This window comes from Chrysoperla carnea, chromosome 5, assembly GCF_905475395.1.
Source record: "Chrysoperla carnea chromosome 5, inChrCarn1.1, whole genome shotgun sequence".
NCBI classification, from domain to species: domain Eukaryota; kingdom Metazoa; phylum Arthropoda; class Insecta; order Neuroptera; family Chrysopidae; genus Chrysoperla; species Chrysoperla carnea.
The window spans coordinates 43221473-43243925 of NC_058341.1; the positions used below are offsets into that span (position 1 = coordinate 43221473).

General features: G+C 29.7%; 1 protein-coding gene across 1 annotated transcript in view; it reads left to right on the forward strand.

Moving 5' to 3' along the window:
* Nucleotides 1-6334: 6334 nt before the first annotated feature.
* Nucleotides 6335-22453, forward strand: part of LOC123301875 (glutamate receptor ionotropic, kainate 2-like) — a 61450-nt gene continuing 45331 nt past the window's right edge. The window contains exon 1 of the mRNA XM_044884819.1: nt 6335-6444. The gene's annotated coding sequence lies outside the window, so the exon portion shown is untranslated. The remainder of the gene's footprint in view (nt 6445-22453) is intronic.

The window sequence follows — 22453 nt, forward strand, 5'->3', positions numbered from 1 at the left end:
AGCTTGAAATTGGAAGAAATTCGTGTTTTTTTTAAAAATTATTAACGGGGTGTTCGTTAACCGACACTGTTGTATTGAAGCACGCCGTTTTATTGACATATTTCAATTTGGGTGGAGCAATAAAAATTTTCCGAGTTCCATGGAAAAGATTACTCCGTTACTGGGAAATTTTTTAGAGAAAATACTAGCCGCAAGGACAGAATGATATCATATACGAAGTCTCAAAGGCGATGTAATCAGTAAACTTAATGGATTTGTCTCATTCTAGAAAAATTTCCGAAAAAATTGAAAATGTTATTTCAATTTTATTTTGAATATAATATTTAGTAATCCAAAGTGGCAAACGTAAATTTTTATTATTACCTACCGCATTTACCGCTGGTCTCCAGGTCGAATTAATATAGAAAAACCTTATTAACATTCAAATGATTACTGAGATCCGATAAAATTGATTTTATTATATTTTACCCTTAGCAAGCATATAAGTTATTTTATATATTGGTATTCAAAATTCCAAAATACCAACTTTCCTCTACTGGTTTAATACTGAAGTCGTGAAAAGGGTTTAAACATTATTTTAGCACATTAAATTTATTTATTAGTTAGCCTTATGGACTAGATGAGATAATAATATCAACGGGCTATACGTCTAATTTGTTTTTACCTTTTTCGACCGCTATGAGATTTCGATCACCGCGTCACCTAAAGTTACGAACGATTAATAATTCCTCAAATAGCAGCTTGCTAAAGGACTAAATTATTTAAATGTATAATTTTTAATTAAATAAATATTTTAAAATATATTTTGTGTTTGACTCTAGATTGTAACATTTTTTTTTGCTAGTTCTGTTTTTTGATTTCATAGAAACAAAAATGCATCTATATAATAGGTACAACATTAACGCAGCAAATAAAAACAGCTTAATAAAAGGCTGAATGGTTTAACTATGTAATTTTTAATTAAATAAAAATTTTTAAATATATTTTGTGTTTCACTATCGCATTCATTATTCTCGTTACTTTTTTACAATATATTGTCACAATCTATTTATCATCAGTACCTAAATGTGATTTGTTTAGTGTATAATCACCGTTGATAAATTGAATGCCACTTTTTATGAAAAAGTGTCGATCTATAAGTCTCTTTATTATTTGTGTGAAGAATAATTATCAGGATAAGAGCTTAGATTTTTATACAAAGGTGTTTGCTATACTTAAAATAATTCGATCAGCCGTGGTAAAAGATTTTTCGTTAATCAATATATTAGAACAGATCGGGCGGTTTTGAGTTGGTAAAATATGGATAATTAGCACCACGGTGGAGAGAGCAAATACTAAAATAATGTTCATGCGCAGGCTTATGCCTCCTACCTGTTTAATTATTCAAAAATATTTTGGAAAAAATAGTTATAATTTTTCTCAAATAAAAAACATTGTTTAAAATTTTAAATGTCGTCCTTTGCCGACGATTTCTAAAATTGCCGTATTTGGAACTACCACTTTTTAAGAGAATATCTTATGTGAAGCGAAAAATGTTGATTATGTAATATCCGTTACACACCTAATTATTAATAGTTTCTCTACCTTAAGTTATCTAATCTTAAGTACTTGAACAAAAAGAAAGAAACGAAAAACTTGCACAGAAGCCGGTCTTCGAACACGGGCACATTAGATATCCGGTCTAGTGGTTAAGTCCTAGATCGGATATCTAAAATCCCAGCTTCTGTGTAATTTTTTCGTTTCTTTCTATTTGTTCAAATGAAAATACGTAATGTGCGTTTTCCATTGAATAGCACAGTCTCATCCTCATATGTTAAGTGATACAATGTCTTAAGATATCAAAAGCTATTAAAAGTATCATGTATGAGGGCCCCAACTTCAACAAAGTACAATAAAAATTTGAAATAAATGTAAAAGTTAAAATTCATGATAAAAATATGTAATCTTTCGTAGCTCAGCTCCTTAAGACTGGGAAAAGTTAATCACATTCCAGAAATTTATTGTTCAGCTTAAATTCCCATCCGAAAGATGGAATTTCGCAAATCTTCGGATTTTGACATTATTTTCGCCCTAGCTAATCCTTTAAATTTTATTTTTTTATTTTTAAATTTGTATTTTTTTAAATTTATGATTATACCTACTGCATGTTTTTCTGCTAAGCTCATATGCGCAGCGTCGGCAGGTATTATGCTGTGTTATTATAGTTATTATTATTAATAAAATTTTCTTTGGAAACGGCATAAATACTTAGTTTCGGTAATCTCGATAAAACATTGAACATCAAACATTCAACAGAAATACGAAACATAAATCTCTTCATGCAATTATAAAACATGAATGCAGTAATTATTGAGTAATAAGATATTAGTACTGGGTATCATGATGATTCAATTATATATAGAAATGATGAAATTACAGAGATATATAAGAATAATATAAAATATCTCTAGAAGAGAGAATATTCTAACCAATTATTAATCATCAAATGTTCACAATTTTATCCTATTTTACACCAATGATGATCATTCTATAAATATTTTAACATCACTTCTCTCCAATGCATAGTAAGTACCCCTATCTACTCTACTAAATCCATTTAGGTAGTAGGAGTTCTAATCATATTGAGCCCTCTCTGACAGCACTGATATAGATTTTATACCAATTTCAATTGGGCTAAAGTCGTCTAAAAATTATTTATTTTTAAGACTCTAAAGTATTGAATGAAATTAATTGTGTTTTTAAGTAAATTAATTAAGTTTTAAAGTCAATATTGTCAATAAAGCTGTATTTGAAATCAGAAGGTCATGTTTTCCTTTATTTCACATTTTCCTGTCATGCGTTCAGTGGAGCGGTGGAAATCCTAGCATACAATGTACAATATAATTTTCAAAACTAAAATACAAAAATATATAAGCCTAGACGCATGTGTTCAAAATTTATTAAGAATTAATCTACATTTTCTAAGTTGACAGAATTTAATTTAAATCATAGTTAATTTTCTTCAGTCCTAAATTTTCTTAAAATCTTTTTTAACGTAGTTTAAGGTGATAAATAGATAATTTTGAAATAATGATGGGATTTCTTTTTAGAGCGTCTTCGAAATCACACACCTCTTTGTTTCTCTCAGAAGTTCTCTGTACAACTATCGTTCAAATTCTACAAACGTCGTTTCAGTATTTTTACAATCCCCCTAATAAAGAATATGAAGCTAGAAGAGCGGTTTAATCCCGAATTACGCCGTTTTACCTACTTATTTAATCAAATTGTGGCCTGGTGACACTATTTGTGCGTTTTGAATCATGGTTTCAAGAATAGTTTTTTTAAGATTTCCAACAATTTAGGTGAATTACGTTTAGTTCAGAGTCGCGACGTATTTTTCGGCCTGAGCACTTTTCTTATAGAACACTTAAATTTCCTACTCTACAAATAAAAATGCTAAAATATGCAAAAATTCTATTTGTTGACATGTTTTAAAATCGGAAAGTTGGAGAGTAGTAAAAATTGTTAAGAAACAATATGTTAGGGCTTTAAAGGAGGCATTTTAAGTTTTGGAAAGATATGAAAAAAATTTCAGTGTGATCATTATTTCATATAATACAGGATTTCAAATGCAGAAATTCTAATTTTACTTAGGCAGCGAATATCTTAATCCGAAAAGCTCGTTTTCGGGAATTTTTATAGCTCATATTAAAGAAAAATAAACAAACTTTTGAGTGGGCTTAACGAATTGTTGTATAATAATTCTTAAAAATTCGGTACGTTTCTGAACTTCGTATAAGATTTAGGGATAATATTTTTCACATTTCAACCCTCCTTGCAAAGTGGCAAGGGATGATAAAACTTTTGAGCAATAGATTTCAAAAATAGAAAATACAATTTTTTAAATGAGAGATTGAGGTTCCAAATTGGATAATTTTTGGCAGAGATATAGAAGGTAAAATTTTGTGTTAAAATTTCGTACCTTTAATACTTTGGAGCAGTGTATATACATGATTTTTAATCTATACCATTAAATTAACCAATAGGGCATTTTGCATAAATTTTTTTCATAAAGCTTTCTTTTGATCTTATGAAGTCTTCACTAGAACCTTCTTCTGAAAGATAAGTTGACGCGCAAATAATAAATCTAACTTCAAAGTTTAGAATTTATTAATCGAATGAATCTTTATACAAATTATGTTGTTATGGTAAATGCAACGTCACAGCCTTCCTCGTCCATTAATTACTTGAATAATTAATAGCCGACGGAAAGATGCGATCTACTCCCCCCCCCACAAAAAAAATGTAAACATATATGTTCTTATATATGTTCTTAAAAAGTTGGAACATATATAAACATACTAGCGGCCCCGACGGACGTTGTCCCGTAAAAACGTAACTCCAATTCATGAATACCTATACTACGTTTAGCCTGTCCGCTAAACCCATCCCGCTAAACCCCAATTTAACTCCTATTTATTGGAGTGGCCTGACCTTCGACCTTTGGCCTGACCTTTGATAGTAGAGCTCGCTGCGCTCGCATATGGCTCTAATAAATGCCTATTGACAATACCTGAATACTATTAAAAATACATAGTACACATAGAATACATAATGTGATATGATTTATATGCGCTCCCACCATTTAATGAAATTTCATTTTTTTGGTACGGAGCCCTCAAAAACAGTTGTACTGGACCAAATTGTAAATCTAAACCATTCTCGAATCTCCACGAACACACACAAAAAATTTCATCAAAATCGGTCCAGCCGTCTAGGAGGACTTCAATTACATACACACGCTCACAAGAAATATATATATTAAGATATGTTCCAACTTGTTGGAACAGTAGTTGTAATATGGAGATGAAATAAGAACAACCATTTGACGTCTATAAATCCACTTTTCTGGGGGTTATTGGTTGTTTGTGTAACCAAAATAATATGTACGAGGTGGCAACCATGGATCGCATTGATCTTGCATACGATCAATAAGAAACAAGAATCGCCAGCCCGTTACAATCTAAATCGAAATTTACACGTGATGGATTTTTTTTACTCTCTTATTCAAACTAACGACGCACAAAGATATTGATATACCTAAAGCCATATCAGTTGCATTTAAGTAGTAAATTATTTTTAAAGATTTTGCATACTTTCAAGACTTTCCTTTTTAAGGCCCCAAAAATGTTTTAATACAACTTATTCAAGAAGGGATTACTAGGATCAGGTATTGAACCAATAAAGGATGTATGGATTACTACTGTAGCCTGTATGTTATGCTACTATATAGGAAGCTCTGTAATAATATTGAAATATTTATACTTATTCTAGTATGAAAAAAATAAATTCTATATTAATCTCAACACATTTGTAATCTGATTATGATATAGTGGAGTAGCTAGCTCAATTCCAGTTGGTCGATATAACATTATGTTAGATTGCCAATAACTGTCCGTAACACTAATATATATTTAGACAGTAGAGTAGTTTCATTGAATGCAGAGCCTTTTTAAGTGTAAAGATTGTATCAACTATTCGTTCAACTATTGCATCGAAGGTCATATCGTGCCATTATGAACAGGGCCCGTGATATATTCATATATGTCGCCACTGGTTAGATTGCAACAATCGATTTATCGATGGCAATCAAACTTTTTCATACATTTTGGCTTATATTCTGCCAATTTTTCAAATTTTTAGTGGGAGACGACCATATCGATCGCATAAAAAATTAGAAATCCGATGATGATTTGTACTTAAAGTGAAGGGACCATGGTAACTCTACTATGGAGAAAAAAACTGTTTAAGGTTCTTCAAAATATTCTAAATGGGTTGACGACGTCAAGTCACACAAAAAAAGTAGTCTTTCTGTATCGGTAGGTAACAACTACACTGAGTGATGTGTCCGTCTGGTTATTATCAGTTTCAAACAATAGATGCTTTGTCGCCGCATTACAAAATAGTGAAAGATGCCCACCAAAAACGTAGCAAGGTCATTGGCCTCTTTTTTACTCCCCTTATTTTTTTCATATCGAACCTCCTATATGAAAATCGATTTATAAGGAGTAAACTCGAAAAAAAAAACGTGTTAGAATGGGTCAACATTTAATGAACTTACTCTAGCCAATAAATTTTCTACATTATATCAAAACTGTAACAACATCCATTCAGAACAAAAATAAAATAATATATCAATCTGTATTTAAACTAGTAACGTGTTATTTTATTTACTATTTTTTAGTTTGTACAAAAAAAAAAATTGCGTGTATTATGTATTTGTAAATATTAGTAAATACAACCAAATGAAAAACTATTTGTAAATACAACATTAAAAAACCAAATGAAAAATGAAGTTTATAAATATTATCAATTTTCCATTGTTTGTATTATTGTTAGTTTGTGTATTTTTTGTGGTATTGCCTGAATTATGTTATGCAGAGAGAAAAGAACGTATTCCAATAGGTAGGTTTTAGTTTGTTTTTATTTTAATGATGTATTATTATTTTTTAATATTAAAAATTTTATGTTGTTTTATGTATAATATTTCCCAATTTAAATGTTTTATTATTTTGTGTACTCAAAATCAATGTTTGGAATGCATATTAATACATTTTATGGTTTATTTTATTTGTTATTTTCAAACAAATTGTATCTAATGCAAATTCAATTAATTGCGGTGACTGAGTCAGTATTAGTCCTGGTGCTCTACAGCAGGCATGGGCGAGTTATTTTAAGTCGAAGTCACCATTGTTATAACTTTATTGAGTGTCATAAACTTTATTGTGTGTCTCTTTATCCAAGTCAGCATTGCTCATAGAGGAGAAAGCGAAACGGATATACGACTCTTCTACCTATCCCAGTTTCTCTTATAGTAAGATTGTCACTGTCCTCATATTTTAGATACGAGTGTCTTCTCTAAGCTACGTTTGTCCATGCCTGCTCTACAGCATTATAATGCCATAAACAAATATAACCCTACAAATTGGCTTAGTTATCCTAAGCATCAAAAGTTTTTTGCCTGTTTTAAGTGGGGTGTTATTACCGCGATCCAGAAAGTTTCAATTACACGAAGAAGTTGTAAATGAATGAAAATTCGTTTGTTTTATTCCTTACTTAATCTACAGCCAGGCACGAAGGCGAACATCAAACAACAATGTATATAGGCACATATCAGACAGTATATAACATTGCATCCTGAATTAAAAGATAAGATTGAGATGGCCTTTATCCAAACTTCTAAGGTATCGATTAAAGCACACTCGAATTGAAAGTTTAAGAGCTCTATCAAAGAGATTAACCCATTTACAGAGAGGAAAAAGTTATAAAAATAAACATATTAAAGCTGCACAATAGATAAACATTATTAAGCTGCGCAACTCCTAGAGGAATAATTATTAATATCAATATACGCTGACGGGTATCTTAGCTATAACGCAAATTGAGTTATAATCATAATAATTTAATGTAGATTGAAAACCGGAAGTCGGACATTTTTTTCTATTTCTGGTCTATCACAAACTTAAAGTGAAAATTTAGGTTAATTGGCAACATACATATAGCGGATATACATCCAGGAAGAAATTTTTAGTATTGTTTACCTAATAGATAGTTGTAGGAGTTGAAACTAACATATGTAAGTAATCTGTAAAGGGTAAACAATCAGTTGCTATACATCTTTTAGAACAGATTAATAATTTCGGTATTAATTCACTTATGATGTTCACAGATAAATTATGTTTAAAATATATCCAGAGTTATTGTAAAGTTTACTTTTTTTGTTTAAGATAAATTATATTTTCAATTTACAAAGATAAACCTAGACAAATTTTGTTTCCTTCTCTCTGTGCAGTCATCTATCAAGATTTCAACCACACTACATAGCAAACAACCTCACAATTTATGGTATAATTTAGGTAACACACAATTTATCAATAACACATTGTATATTCCTCAAACGTAATGACATCATAAAAATGATTCTTTCAAATATCGAGATGAATTCAATTACTTCCTTTCGGAAAAATTTTAAATTATGACACACCTATTTATAACTATTTTCAGTTTCGAGGATAAATGTATTGCACATCTGTTGAGTTTCATTATTTTGAAAAATTAACTAATAATTGGATAAGTAATTCCGACTGTAGTGTAGTTTTTGTTATTAGTCTATATTTGTATTTCTAAGAAATTTTTTTCAAATTTCCTTGAAAAGATAACGAATCGAAAATAAAGACATACTGAAGTGTAAAAATTAGTATCTTAACACTTAACTACTAGCGTTAATTTTGTAAACTTCACTGATTTCGTAGATTTCTGTCTACAAAAAAGTTACATTCTCCGAAACTTTTTCCTATAATAAAACCAGATTTTATAAATAGTAAAAATCAATTCAGTTTTTCTTAAATCTATTAGGTTTTTTCCCATGGTTTTTGGTAACTCTTTATCGAATCATAGAAAACTTCTACAAAATTGAGCTTAGAAAATAAGCTCACACACTAGCAGTAAAGGGTTAAAAATAATGTCATTACTGAAAATCACACAAATCAATTTTAGATGCATAATTACAAACCTAATTTGTATGCCAAGTTTTACAATCTAGTTTCATATAATAAGTGCAGCCGGCCTCGTTTTGATGGGATATTGAAAATAAGTATGTACAAAGTATTTGAATTCTCCCAACCGCTTAGGAAATGAAAATATTCAGCAAACTATGCTGTCGACAAATAAGGGTCGTACACACTATGGGTTGAGTATTCAAAAAATTTTTTATTTTACGTTTTTATTAATAATTTTTAAATCATTGAAATTTTTTAAGCTATTATATATTAAATAATTGAATTTTTCAAAAAATTATACAACAGCCAATTTAAATGAATAAAGCTAAAAAAATAAGCCAAAAATTATACAGAGTATCCAACTTTATGTTGATTTTTTTTAAAAACAATTGTTTTTTTCAATTCAAAAACATGAGAGCTGTAACCATTCCAATTTATATTTCAAAAATAAAATCTTTGAGCTATCAACCAAAGCTCCTTTTAGAAGCTTAAATTCAAAATTTTTATAATGAAATTTTATGAAATTTATGAAAAAAATTAATGAAAAAACTTAATTTTTAGCAAATTTAATTTTTAGAGAAAAGGGAATTTCTGAAAAGTACTTAAATGGGAATAACCCTAGAAATAAATAAACATTTAATGAGAAATTAAGACCAAATTGCTTTTGTAATACAAACATTGACATTCAAATGTAGGTCTGTAAAATGAGCCATGGCTGAAATTTTGAACTATTTTGTATATATGTATAGCAACTTTCTAACAATCTTTGACTGCGTTCGGGTGTGTTACATGATTAATAATAAAAGCCTAGGTAGCCCACTGGCTAGGCAAAGGCCTCACCTAACAACCGCCATTGGTTTCTATTTCTCGCTTTGTACGACCATTGAACACCCGCAAAACTGACCAAATCATCACGCAATCTCGTTGGAGGACTTCCTCGTCTACTGGTGTTACTATATGGAGTCCATTGAGTAGTACGGATAGTCCACCTGTCATCCAAAAGTCTGGCCACATGATCCGCCCATTTCCACTTCTGCCCTTTGACACTCACCACTACATCCCTGATTTTTGTCTTACACCGAATTTGAGTTGTACTAATTTTGTCTTTATGCTCAGTAGTTCACGCTCGATCGATCGTTGACATTTTCTCAATTTGTTCATTTGCTTTTTATTCTGGGGCAGAGATTGAGTGCCATACAGAACTGGTAGAATGCATGTGTCCATTACCTTTCTTTTCAGACACAGTGGTATATCCGACTTACATGATTATTCATACATAAATAGAACCAGATTATAAAAGAGTTGTTATTTGCTCTCGTTCGAAGACTGTTTTGATTTTAAAACACAATACCAGGTGGATCATCCTTTACAAAAATTTTTTAATTGAATTCCATTAATAAAATATGCACATTCGAGCGTTGCATATTAAAAAAATGAGGATATAGCAATTGGTTCATTTATCAACTATTTGCATGCTCATGTATAAAATATTACACTTGATAAATAATTTATGTTCGAATTCTAAATTCATTACCTAGATCGTTATTTGCAATTTTCTACGTAGAACATAAAAATGATTGTATATTCGATATAAAGATTATCCATCTAGTACTCAGAGTTCCCATTCACTATAAGGGCTTATCTAATAAAACGCAATTTAAAGTACTTCAAGCAGTGTAGGATACAGATAGTGCCAAATAGATAGTGCTAGTAGATTATGCTCATTCTGGGAGAGTCATGTAAAAATGATTTCCTGTTAAAAACTTAAAAACGGTGACGACATAGGAACGCACAATCTTTCGTTGGATATGTAACAAATGAAAACGAACTTTAACGTAAGAGGTTTCTACGAAAATCGATTTTTCGACTACTTAAATGCCATAATCGGCTGGTTTTAATATATTGATTTAACATTTAATTGATTTTCTGCATTTTTGGCAGTGATTTAGGAAAATGAGGTTACATAATTTCCTAAGAAAAACAGTTAGCTTTTTCTAAGTACGAATTTCTACGTTTTTTAACTTGTTAATATATGTATATATTCATATATATTTATAAGTAACAACAATAAAAATTTTAATTATTACTTTTTCTATCTTTCTTGAAAATAATTATTTACATTTCCGCAAAACATAAATTGTTGCCAGAATTAGCTAATTTAAAAATAAAATATCGTCTCTATAAGCAGATCTAATAATATTTCATTTTAAATGAAAAATAAAGAGAAACTCGTATATGTGAGTATACAAATGTTCAAATCTGAGATATAATTCAAATCTCTGGTATGAATTGAATTCTAAATTTTTAAATACTTTTTTCATTGTACATTTCAAATAATGTGGACAATGGAAATCTCTCGAGTACTTAATTATATTGGTTGAACTTAAAGCATGTTTGCAATGCTGAAATTTAAGAAGTTATACCGAAATAAAATATCAATACCGAAAATTTAATTGAAAATATCGGATAATTAGTAGAGACACTTTCAAAATTAAAACTTTGGATTTATTGGCGATTTAAATAAATGGAATTTTTAACCAATAACCACAGAAACTGATTTCCAACTGGTTGCATTCTAAATCTCAATTGCGCAAGTAGGGCCTTAGTAGAATATTTCCTAAGAAATCGGTTAAAAATTTGTTAAAAATCAAAATATCAATTTCTCATTGAGCTATCAAATGAATGAAGAATTTTTGATCCTAGTCGCTTTATTCGGGGTTTTCAAAAATACGAAGTAGGCTATGCAGTACCGAACACATTAAGTTAACCAAAAACGATAAGGAAATTTTTTTTCTAATTGATACTTTTCTTATCTATTGATTTTTGAACTAGTATGAAATTTGACTTCAAAATTTATAAAAGTCCGGCATTTTGAAATTTTTTACCTACTTTTGTATATTCCTAAATTAAACACATTAAATGTTTTATGAGCGAGATTTAACAAAAAAAAAAAACATTTTTATCGTCCCAAAAAATCGTAAACAATTATCAAATTCTTTCGGTTAGTCGACTGCCATTATTTGTCAATATTCGGAATAATATAAAGCTTCTACTTATTGCAAAGCAAATAGTTACAATAAAAAATTAGAATGAGCAAAAAAAAATTAAGCAATATTTCTGTATTATTCTACGATAAATAAGCCTTCAAATTTTTGCACAAAGACTGTTCAATTTAAACGAAATATACTTCAGTTCATCTATTAATAAAATATACACCGATACGATGACACTTTTATTTACGATGAACGCTTATTTTTAAACTTTACAAATATTAATGCGCACATGTAAATGTAAGACATTACATATTTTTTCGTTAAACTTGATGCTCTACACCTGCTGACGTCTATGCTTACATCAATATAGTAAGTAAATCAGTAAAATATAATTTCAAATATAGGTCATGTATTTTTTTTTCCTGTAAACTGTCTTTTTATAAAAGTCGTTATATCATAAAATCAACTTCCAGCAAACTACATACAATTTTTGCAAAGATTTTAGGGTCATTCATATACAAGTGAAAAATTCTTATCGTCAAAATTGTAACTAAAATAATAAATATTTATTTTGAAAATAAATTTTTCTTGATTCCGGCTTTTTATTTCGTATGTAAATGAAAGATTTTCTTCAAGAAACGGTTTTTAAGAATTTAACTTGCTACATTATTTACAGAGGAGGCCATTTTAATCTAATGACTAATAGTTCCTTTTATTGCTAATCAATCCAAAAATAATTTAAACAAAAGTTGCAGAGTTTGATGGGGGATATTATGATCTGAAATCAGATCAGCCCTAGCTCACCGGTTTGCTTTAATAGTCAATTTAGAGCCTAAATGTAACAGATAAAATTACACTTTCAAATAAGAAGTTGATTCAAATAAGAACAAATATTTTTTTTTCAAAACATATTTTTGAAAATCGTTAGCTTACGGAGGAAATTACAAACTTATTTAAAATGCCATTCTTACAAGAAAATACGCTAGCTATAGAAAAATTTTTTAGACGAAAATTATCAAGGATAATAAAGGTCATTCGCCTTTCAAGTTCAAGTAAATTTACTAGATCATTTGAAGATCAAGGTAAATCTCAAATGACCTTGAAACCAATTTCTGATCAAAGTCATTGACATATTTTTAAGTCGCATTTCCTGGTTTATTCAGGTTTATTATCATTTCCCGAAAGCTAAGGTTTTGGAAAAAATGTTTAAACAAAATTTGTTAGTTTTTTTATGAGGCTAAACTTTATATTTTAAAGTGTTTATTCTTTATCTTACTGTTAAGGACCTGAGTTAACTATCTATTAAAGGATCCAGAAGAAGCGGATCAAATTTGATGCTAGAATATGATGTCCCACTTTATTCTGAATAAATTTTGTACGATACATTTTTTTTTTTTATTCTAAGTATTTTAGAAGATATTTGCATCCATCGATGAATTTGGATTACCGTGTATATAGAATATGGATATATACCACTAGTTCGATTAACATTTAGGCATATAAATATCACGAGTATGACAGAATACGTGCGTTAAGCAATGCATCTAAGTGAGAACTATTGTATAGCATAAAAGACATCGAAGCCACGATACAAGTCGCTTTTACAATTTCATATAACATCTATAAGTACCTCTTACTTAGATGCATTGCTTAACGCATGTACTTTGTCATACTCGTGATAGTTATATACCTAGATGTACGTCGAACTAGTGGTATATCATAAATATAATAATTCAATAAATTAATAAATTTATTCACTAAAAATAAAGTTCCGATCAATCAGAAAACGTTTAAAATATTATATTGCATATTTCGTATAATATTTCAACTCTTGAAAAAATTGTTTCAATGAATTCTGCACTCTGTCTACCTATATTTTATGTTTATAGAATACAAAATTTGATTTATTTTCGAACATATTCAAATTTCTTATGACTTTGAAGGTAATATTAAAGTTAGAAAAAAACAATTGGGGGAACTTAACTAGAAAATTTAAAAATTGGCGACAAAAAATCAGATTTCCTATTTTAGCAAAATCAATGTAATATTTGATATAGATATTTACTTAGTATTTTTGTAGAAATAATACAATTTTTAATTTTTTTGAGTCTTCTATCTCCCGTAAATGTTTAAAACATATTGAAAGTTACAATTAAATTTTGTCTGAAAATTATGCAAGTTAAGTGTATACTGAAAATTAACATTAGGTAATATTTAAGAAGAACTGCAAGTCCAATCGTTATTTTATTAATTCCCATGAACTGATGTAAATTTACGGTAACTTATTCTCTGAAAAGCTTCCATAATTTTCAATGGTTTAAAAAATTATCTGTGACTTCTTAACATATTTAATAATAATTTCTCAAAATTTTAATTTAAGTATGGAAACAAACAATTGACTGAGTTAACTGTTGAAATACCATGCATAGACAGTGTTGATTACTCTATCACATAACAAATACATACATGTCACACATACATAATTGATATCCCCATCTAATACATACTATACAATTTACGCCTAATTTGCGCCCTCACAGGTAAACAGTGATGTTTACGAAAAAATGTTTCAAACAAAAGTTGGTTATTTTTTTATTAGAAATATTTTTTACATTTAAACTTATGTTCTATCTCTAACAGTTTATAAGACCCAATTGACCTATATTGCTCATTTACGAACTCGACCTCACTTTTTACGTCCTGAGTTTTTGAGTTATCCTGGTGACAGACAGACGGACAGACAACCGAAAATTAGGTGATTTTATAAACAAGTATACCAAAATTTTGTTCATAGCATCAATATTTTTAAGCGTTACAAACTTGGGATTAAACTTAGTATACCTTGCATATTCCATATATGCATGGTATAAATACTAAAACCCTGGTAAAAATCGTAAAATTAATAATTAAAATGATCAAATCAAATAATTTTTTTTTCTAATAAAACATAGTTAGGTATTTTGTATTAAATTTCTATTTTATGATAACTAAAACTAATATAATTCAATATTTCCACAAATGAAAAATAACAAATATAATATTTGTGTTATTAATGTGTTGTTATCATCAACTATGAGTTTTTCACAATACGTATGTATGAATGTGAAACTAAAAGTTTATGGATATTCGATAGATTAGTATAGTATACAGACTGGTAACTAATAAAATGAAAAATAGTTAATGTTGAGAAAATAATGTATTCTATCACACACCCCATAACATAACGCTACGATGACTAAGTTTTCTTTCAATTGTCCGAAGGTTTGAAGATACGATCATTGCCTTCCAATACCTTGAATAGTAATTGCTCCGCCTGGTTGATATCCAGGTGTAAAATTAATCGAATATTTTTACTATTCTAAGAAATGAACTTTTGATATAATATGAGTATGGACTCATATCAATCCACTAGCTCTATAAATGCCTTTCCCGATTGACTCCATTCTCTCAGAAAGTAAGTCCAGTTTATACCCGCCCGCGAAACATTTTTCTCTTGCCTTTAAATAGAGTGGCTAGACCTTTTTTCTCTAAAGATTTGGCTAGGCACATTATAGTTGTAAGATTTAACCTTTTACTCGTAAACTACGCATGTGAGTTAATGCTACCAATAAGGTCTGCCATTTCCATCTTAACTTTTGTTGATTGACCTTGACATCATTTATTAATGTTCTGGTCCGAAAGTTTTGACTGGATATTATTAGTATTGTGGGTATTTGAAGTATCTTGGCAATTTTAGATGGTAAGGGTCATATTTAGGACTTTTTTAGTGGAATAGAGCGCTCCGTATTTTACGGTTTAAACTTAACCGTAATAAACCGTAGTAAACTTACCGTATTTAACAGTTTTGCTAGTATACCTTCTTTTGTAAGCACTTGACTGAAAACTCATTGAAAATATTATTTCTGATGATAGTCGTTAAGTACATGTGAAGAAATGTCAATATATGTCTTACTAGCTAATCTGCGTCTTATAATTGTTTTATAATTTTATAATTATAATATTAATTTATAATAAATATGAAATTAATATGCAAATATACTTTTTAATACCATTATGGAAGGCCCTTGCAAAAATTTTTTTTTCATTTTTCAGTACCTTAATACTTATGTTCTTACAGTAAATATTTGTCTCATAGTTTTGTTTTTAGTAAACATCTTCTATATTTTTTATTCTGTTGGTAACAAAAAATATTCAGCTATTTTTGCCATTAAATACGATGATATGATATTAAATATATTTTTCTGGTAATGTTAATAGATTGTAATAAAAATTTACAGAAAATATTTTATACTCCACTGCAGTGTGTGTTATGTGTGTTAGTTAGTATACATATAGTATCTATTTTATTATGTATGAATTTTAATATACTAAACTACCTACATTATTATTTATTATAAAAATAACAACATAAAAATACAAATAAATTTAATTTATAATAGTAGAGACTGGGTATAGTTGACTAAATTTAAGTTTTACAAACAGCTTGCCATTAGTTGTCAAAAGTATGAAAGCTTCCTTTTGTAAAGCGCGAAATGTGAGTCAAATTACTCCATGTTTTTAGATAGGTTGAATTTACACTAGTGGTAAGTTGACTAATGAAGTATGTAGCGAAAAATCTAGGAATAAGTAGAAAAAAAAAAGAAGTATATGCATTTTTCAATTTTTGTGGTGAGTGAGTACACTTAATATTCTGTGAAAAACATTTTCCAACGTAATCTAGGCATAAAAAATCAAAAACACCTTCTAAACTAGAGTTAAGTAAATGGTTTCCTCAATCCACAATTTTGAAACAACCTTGTCGTTTGAAAGTTTTGAAACAATTTTGACACAGAACATACTAGCACACTCCGTCGGAATTAAGTGGAACTGTCTCCAGCTACAGTAGTTCGCGTAATGTCTGAAATAGTGAAAAAAGGGTCTGCATATATATACATATCTATATTGGGTCTAAATTTTGACGGTTTTTTTTCAATTTTTGACAAAGTTGCGCTCGTCGCTCGAGGTCACAAACTTGGATTATTCGTTAGGACAACATCATAAACAAGTCTGCTACAAATACCGAATTCGAAGTTAGCTCTGATGTACAAAATTATGTCGCTAAATTTTGAAAGGCTTTAACTCGGAAAGAATTGGGCCTACAGATTTCAATCTCATCTCATATTGTCGCAAATTTAGTCTACTTTAAAAACATTCTCAAAAGGTTTAATAAAAAAAACTAGTCATTTAGAGCTATAATCTCCATAAATCTAAAATGTTCACGGATTTTTCGATTTTTGACAAAGTTGCGTTCGGCACTCGAAGCCACAAACTTGGATTATTCATTGCAATAGCATCGTAAACAAGTCTTCGAAAAATCAGAACTACCGGATTTGATGCAGACTGTAATGTATAAAGTTACTGAAATATATAACTAAATTTTAAATAAAGTAATTGCTGTTATATTTCAAATATATTAAATGACTTCCCAGACCTTCCATTTCGAATTCGATAATGAAAAGCATTTATTTATATGAAAACCAATAATCAAATTTTTAAGTGGATTTTCTTATTTTTTCGGTGAAGTTAGTCTGAAATATGCCATAATTGAAGAGGCGATAGTAATTTTCCAAGGTAGTTCAAGACTTCTCAGATCCACAACTGTAAAAAATATAAATACAAATTAATTCGAAAAACCTTAATAAACATTATTGTCAAATGTTTAAGTGAATTTTCGTGGAATTTTTTGATAAAAATAGTGTAGGAACATGATTTGCAATAATTACTGAATTTTTTAAATTTATTTCTAGAGGTGAATTGTTTATTTTATTTTATTTCAAACATAAAATCTATATCAACTCAATCTTTTGATTTTATTAGTTTTATTTCAAACCATTGCAAAATTATAATGATCTACACTAATTACCCATAATAATATTATCTGCATAATCGTAATATCACTTAGAATATTACCTATATCTATCTACTGATAAAACAATAATATGATGTTCTTTACAAAACCTATTATTTACAAAACTTTAAGCCATTCCTTTTCAAGTCAATGAACAAAAATAATGATCAAACAAAAACAAAAACTTTTACGTATATATAGTAGTTAAAGTACATTAAACGAACCACCAATATTATGTAATAAGTAAAGCTATTTATGATTGAATATAACTATTAACGACTTACATCATATCAAATCTTCAAACACAAACACTTACAGAAGCAGAACGAAAAGCTAGCAGCTATTAATTCAAAATTTTCCAATTTTATTGTTATGTTGATGCAATTATCGTAGCATAAATGAACTTGTCTTAGTAGAGAGTGTAACGAAAGTTTCTAAAATACTGCAGGTGGAACAATAGTACCATACACTTTCTACCTAGTAAGAGCAGGCAAGCTTATTGGACCCTCAGGTGCTTTGCATGAGCCCATTTATACCTCATCTGTCAACGCAGCAATTATTTCGACGATATTGCGAAATAATATTGATGAGTTTTAAACTTTAACAATAATTTTCCCAAAAGAATGGAATATTTTTTCGACATAGAGAGTAACTTATGCCTCTCGGTGGCCTGCATTGATCTGAGTGGTTTCAATTCTGGAAAATTTGCTCGGTTTTGCCATGAAATAACGACGATTTCGTCTCGTGGTCTGCAAGAAATGGCATATTTTGGTCTGCATGACGATATACTCTGTTTAAGGAGTTTGTAACGATTCAGACATAGACGAGGAAATTTAAGACAAAAACGTCAAAAGTAGGATGGATCGAGATGCGGTTTTTATCCCATCAAATGTACCAAATGAACTAAAAATGATTACTCGGGAGGGGGGGGGGGTCGCTGAACATGAATCCGGTAATAAAAGAAATCCTCTGAGCACCTGGGGACCTAATAATCCTGATTCAAAATTAATTTTTTTTTATTTCATAAAAAGCTTGTAATGATACAAATAAAAATATAGAAAAAATTCATTTTCTAATCATTATTTACTATGTTATATGTACAAAGTATGTACAAAAATGCATTTTTTAATGCACAAACGAAGGAATTATTTCTAATGTTCACAAAGTTTATAAATCCCTTCTAGAACCTAATGCAAAAAACCGCGATTTCATCTTACTTTAGAAATTTTCGTGATAAAATGTTAAAATTCCTCGTATGACAATAGATTATTATTTGAAGCGCAGTGTACCTAAATATGACTCTTTGTTACTGAAATCAAAACTTTCCTGGTTCATTTGAACTCAAATTATACCGCATTTGAAATATTGTACTCTAAAGTTGATGAAAAACTATTTTTGTTTGCTAAATGTAAACAGAACTTTCAAATCGTATAAGATTGCTTACGTAATACTAACAATTTAAAATGAATGAAAGCACACTTAATTTATATTATTCATTGTTTCCATAATGCAAAACAAGACGCACTCGCTCTCGCCAAGTAAGTCATACAAAGTAAGCTAAATTTGATGAACCTAAAATGAACACTAATACTTCGAAATTTTACAAACTCCTTCTGTAAAACAATGTTATGTATGTGTTTTCGAGATAGAAACACATAACAATAGATATATTAAATGTCGTTTTTGATGTGTTTACATGAATCTATTTTCTGATACTTTTCGTGGTTATGTATCGATATGTTGCTACTAAATAGAATCTGCCTGCCTGCCTCCTGATGCTTGCTTATTGCCTTCGAGGTTATTTAACTCGCACAGCCTAATAACTGTATAACACCATATATATTTTTATACTCGAATATTATCATCGATGTAAAAATATAGTTGGTATATTATTGGTATCTAACCGTATATACATTGCGGTCATAAACAGCAAAAGAGTATGACCCAGTATATAACGCTCTTTTTAAACTTTATTTCATATAAATTGACTTTGGAAATATTTTTCCAAGTTCGAACCTTTATTTTTTATATTTATTTGATAGCTTACATTATTTAAAATTCCAAACAGACTTGATCCGGGAGATTTATGCAAGATGGCTCCAAGACTCGGTATCTCTCAATCAAGAAACAGATATCACACCAAAAACATTCTGTAAAAAACTAGCCAAGTCTCGATGGAGCTGCTTGTTTATCTCTAAAAAGTAATGAAGTCTAGACAACGTCCTGCAAAGTCTAAGGTTCCTCACTGCGATTTCTTTATTATTATAGATAATGTTGTGTGACTTGGCCGTTGAAGGGTACACAAGGGTACAAAGCCAGGTGCTCCATGACACCATTGCACCAATCTGAGACCACGTCAAGATCCACGGCCAAGTCACACAACATTAACTATAATAATGAAGAAATCGCAGTTTGCACCCATCTGAGGCCACGTCAACGTCCACGGCAAAGTCAAACAACATTAACTATAATAATAAAGAAATCGCAGTAAGGAACCTTAGACTTGGCACGACTTTGTCTAGATTTCATCACTTTTTAGAGATAAACAAGCAGCTTCATGAAGACTTGGCTAGTTTTTTACAGAATGTTTTTAGTGGGATTTCACTTCTTTTTGTAGAAACGTGTGCATATTGATTTACTTTTTTCAGGGTCACCAGGTACTCCAGATCTTCGATTATTCTAGTTTTTGTAGTTTTCCTTTTATGTAGCCATTAAACCCTAACTCTGCACCAAATTTCAGATCTCTGAGTTTATGGGAAGTACTAGTTCTATTCTGATGATCATGAGTGAGTGAGTGAGTGTCATAAATGCGAAACTTTGCTTTCGCTTAACTTCGGAACTAAATGACCTACAGACTTGAAATTTGGGATTTTAAGTATGTTATTATAGCTTACTGGATTACGAAATTTCTGCGTTCTAGTCTTATCCAGAGGCGAAATGGTTCCAGCAAAGGATGGTACGGCAGTGTTTGCTTCGCGTTCAACTTGGCGGGGGCAATGTCGTGTCTCCGATTAGCCTCAGAAATTAAAATCATTCCGAGAGGCTTTCTCGACTTTTATTGTATCGTGTAATATGGGCGAAAAATATTTTAATTAGGGAGATTAAATATTCTGTGGTGTTGGAATTACAAGTTCGAGTCTTAGTGCAAAGTGGTAGATAAGATGGCAAAATTTTTCTGGTATTAAAATCTCAATGCATCAATCTTGTTCGAACTTTTTCAGTGTGTTTCCCGGATTCTTATACAACTTTATATGTAACTTAAAATACAATGTTCAACCACATCATGACTGAATTAGAATTATTTTTTCTGATTATTTATGAATTGATTTAGCTGATCACTTTTACTATTCCGATATCCCGTTATTATGTTGATGTCTTTGTATTTCTTTATTTCTGATCGAAAGTTACCTGATGTTCGTACGTTTATTTTTGATATTTATTTGATGGCTAACATTATTTTGATTTTCAGAATAGTAATAATTTTACCCATCACATTTCTATAACTTTTGTAAATCAAAACATAATCTTCAATCATGATTATGTGTTCGAGCAAGGTAATTTACGACTTATGATTGACCGAACGTATGTTCATCAATATTTGGTTACCTTGGTATTTATAGCTTTATGATAGATTTATTGTTTTCAGATTAACAAAAATAAAATATCGTTTATTTGAATGACTGAAAATGTTGCTTTTTAAATTCTAACAAAATGAATTTGGAATAAAATGGTGTAAATATAATGCTGTCTAAATGAAAAATGTATTTGCAAATGCAACCGGAAAATATATAATATCCATTACATACTCATTTTAACGTTTATAGGTATAGTACAATATCCTCATGACCAGCTCTTAGACTAAAAAAAGTTAAATAATATAAAAGCAAATAAAAAAATTTTTACTATTATACATTTTCGACAAGCTACAGAAATTGAAAAATACCATAATAAAATATTGTGCAGATGCCACACGACCTCTGTACGCAGGCATATAGCATACTGCAATTTTTGTTTCAAAATTATCAAATTAGGTAAAATTTTATATAATGATTCTCTATCTATTCGGTTTTTGTGTTGAAAGATAAACATTTTCAATCACTATATTATGTATTGAGGCATTTGCTTCCAAACAAAAAAGGAATGAGCAGTGAACTGATTTTGAAAATGTACTCACATGTGTTACGATGTTATTCGCGTGCCAATAAGGTTTGGTGGGAAAACAGGAGGGAAAAGTGGGAAATATCTCTAAGGGCAATTAAACCTCGTTGTTGGATGTTTCTTCAATGTTTAAGTACGGAATTCAAATTTGTAAAGATTAGAATATAATTCATTCAAGTTGTACACTTTTGAATGGATTTATATTTAAGTTACAATCGAAACACAACGGCTCACAAGCTATGCACGTGGAATGAACGAATGGCTCGAAAGACACGTCACTTTTTAGAATTAAAATTACGAAAAAATCACAAAAATATAAATCGATATGAGAAAAAACACTTTAATTAAATTGAATTAAAGTTGGAGAAAAGATTCTTCTCCAACGAAGGTTAACTATTAATTAAGAAAATAAACTTGAAATTAACTTTAGAAAATGGCGTTGAGCCCACGTGTCTCAAGCCAGAGCAAAAACAGAACAGAATGAACTATGAGCTAGCAGCACGTTTTTTTTTACGGTTATAAGTTGCAAAAACATTTGAAGACTGAACATTTGGGGAGCGTTCACCTAGTTCATGATTGAACGGCCTAAACATTATGCATACGTTTCTCTTAAAGTGTATAATTCAAGGACATCTGATTATATTCATTAATGGCTTATTATATTTCCCAAGAGTTTCCAAACTCTTATCAAACATATACCGATCTATGTATTGCATCAGAATCTGAGCCTGTTGTAATTGAGAAAATTGAGCAATTCTCAATATTCGACATACAGAAGTTGAGGGCTTATATCTCAACGAATCATTTGAGCATATATAACATATTCCTTACATATAGAGGATAAAAATCAGTATAGTTTTATTACAATACCAGAAACT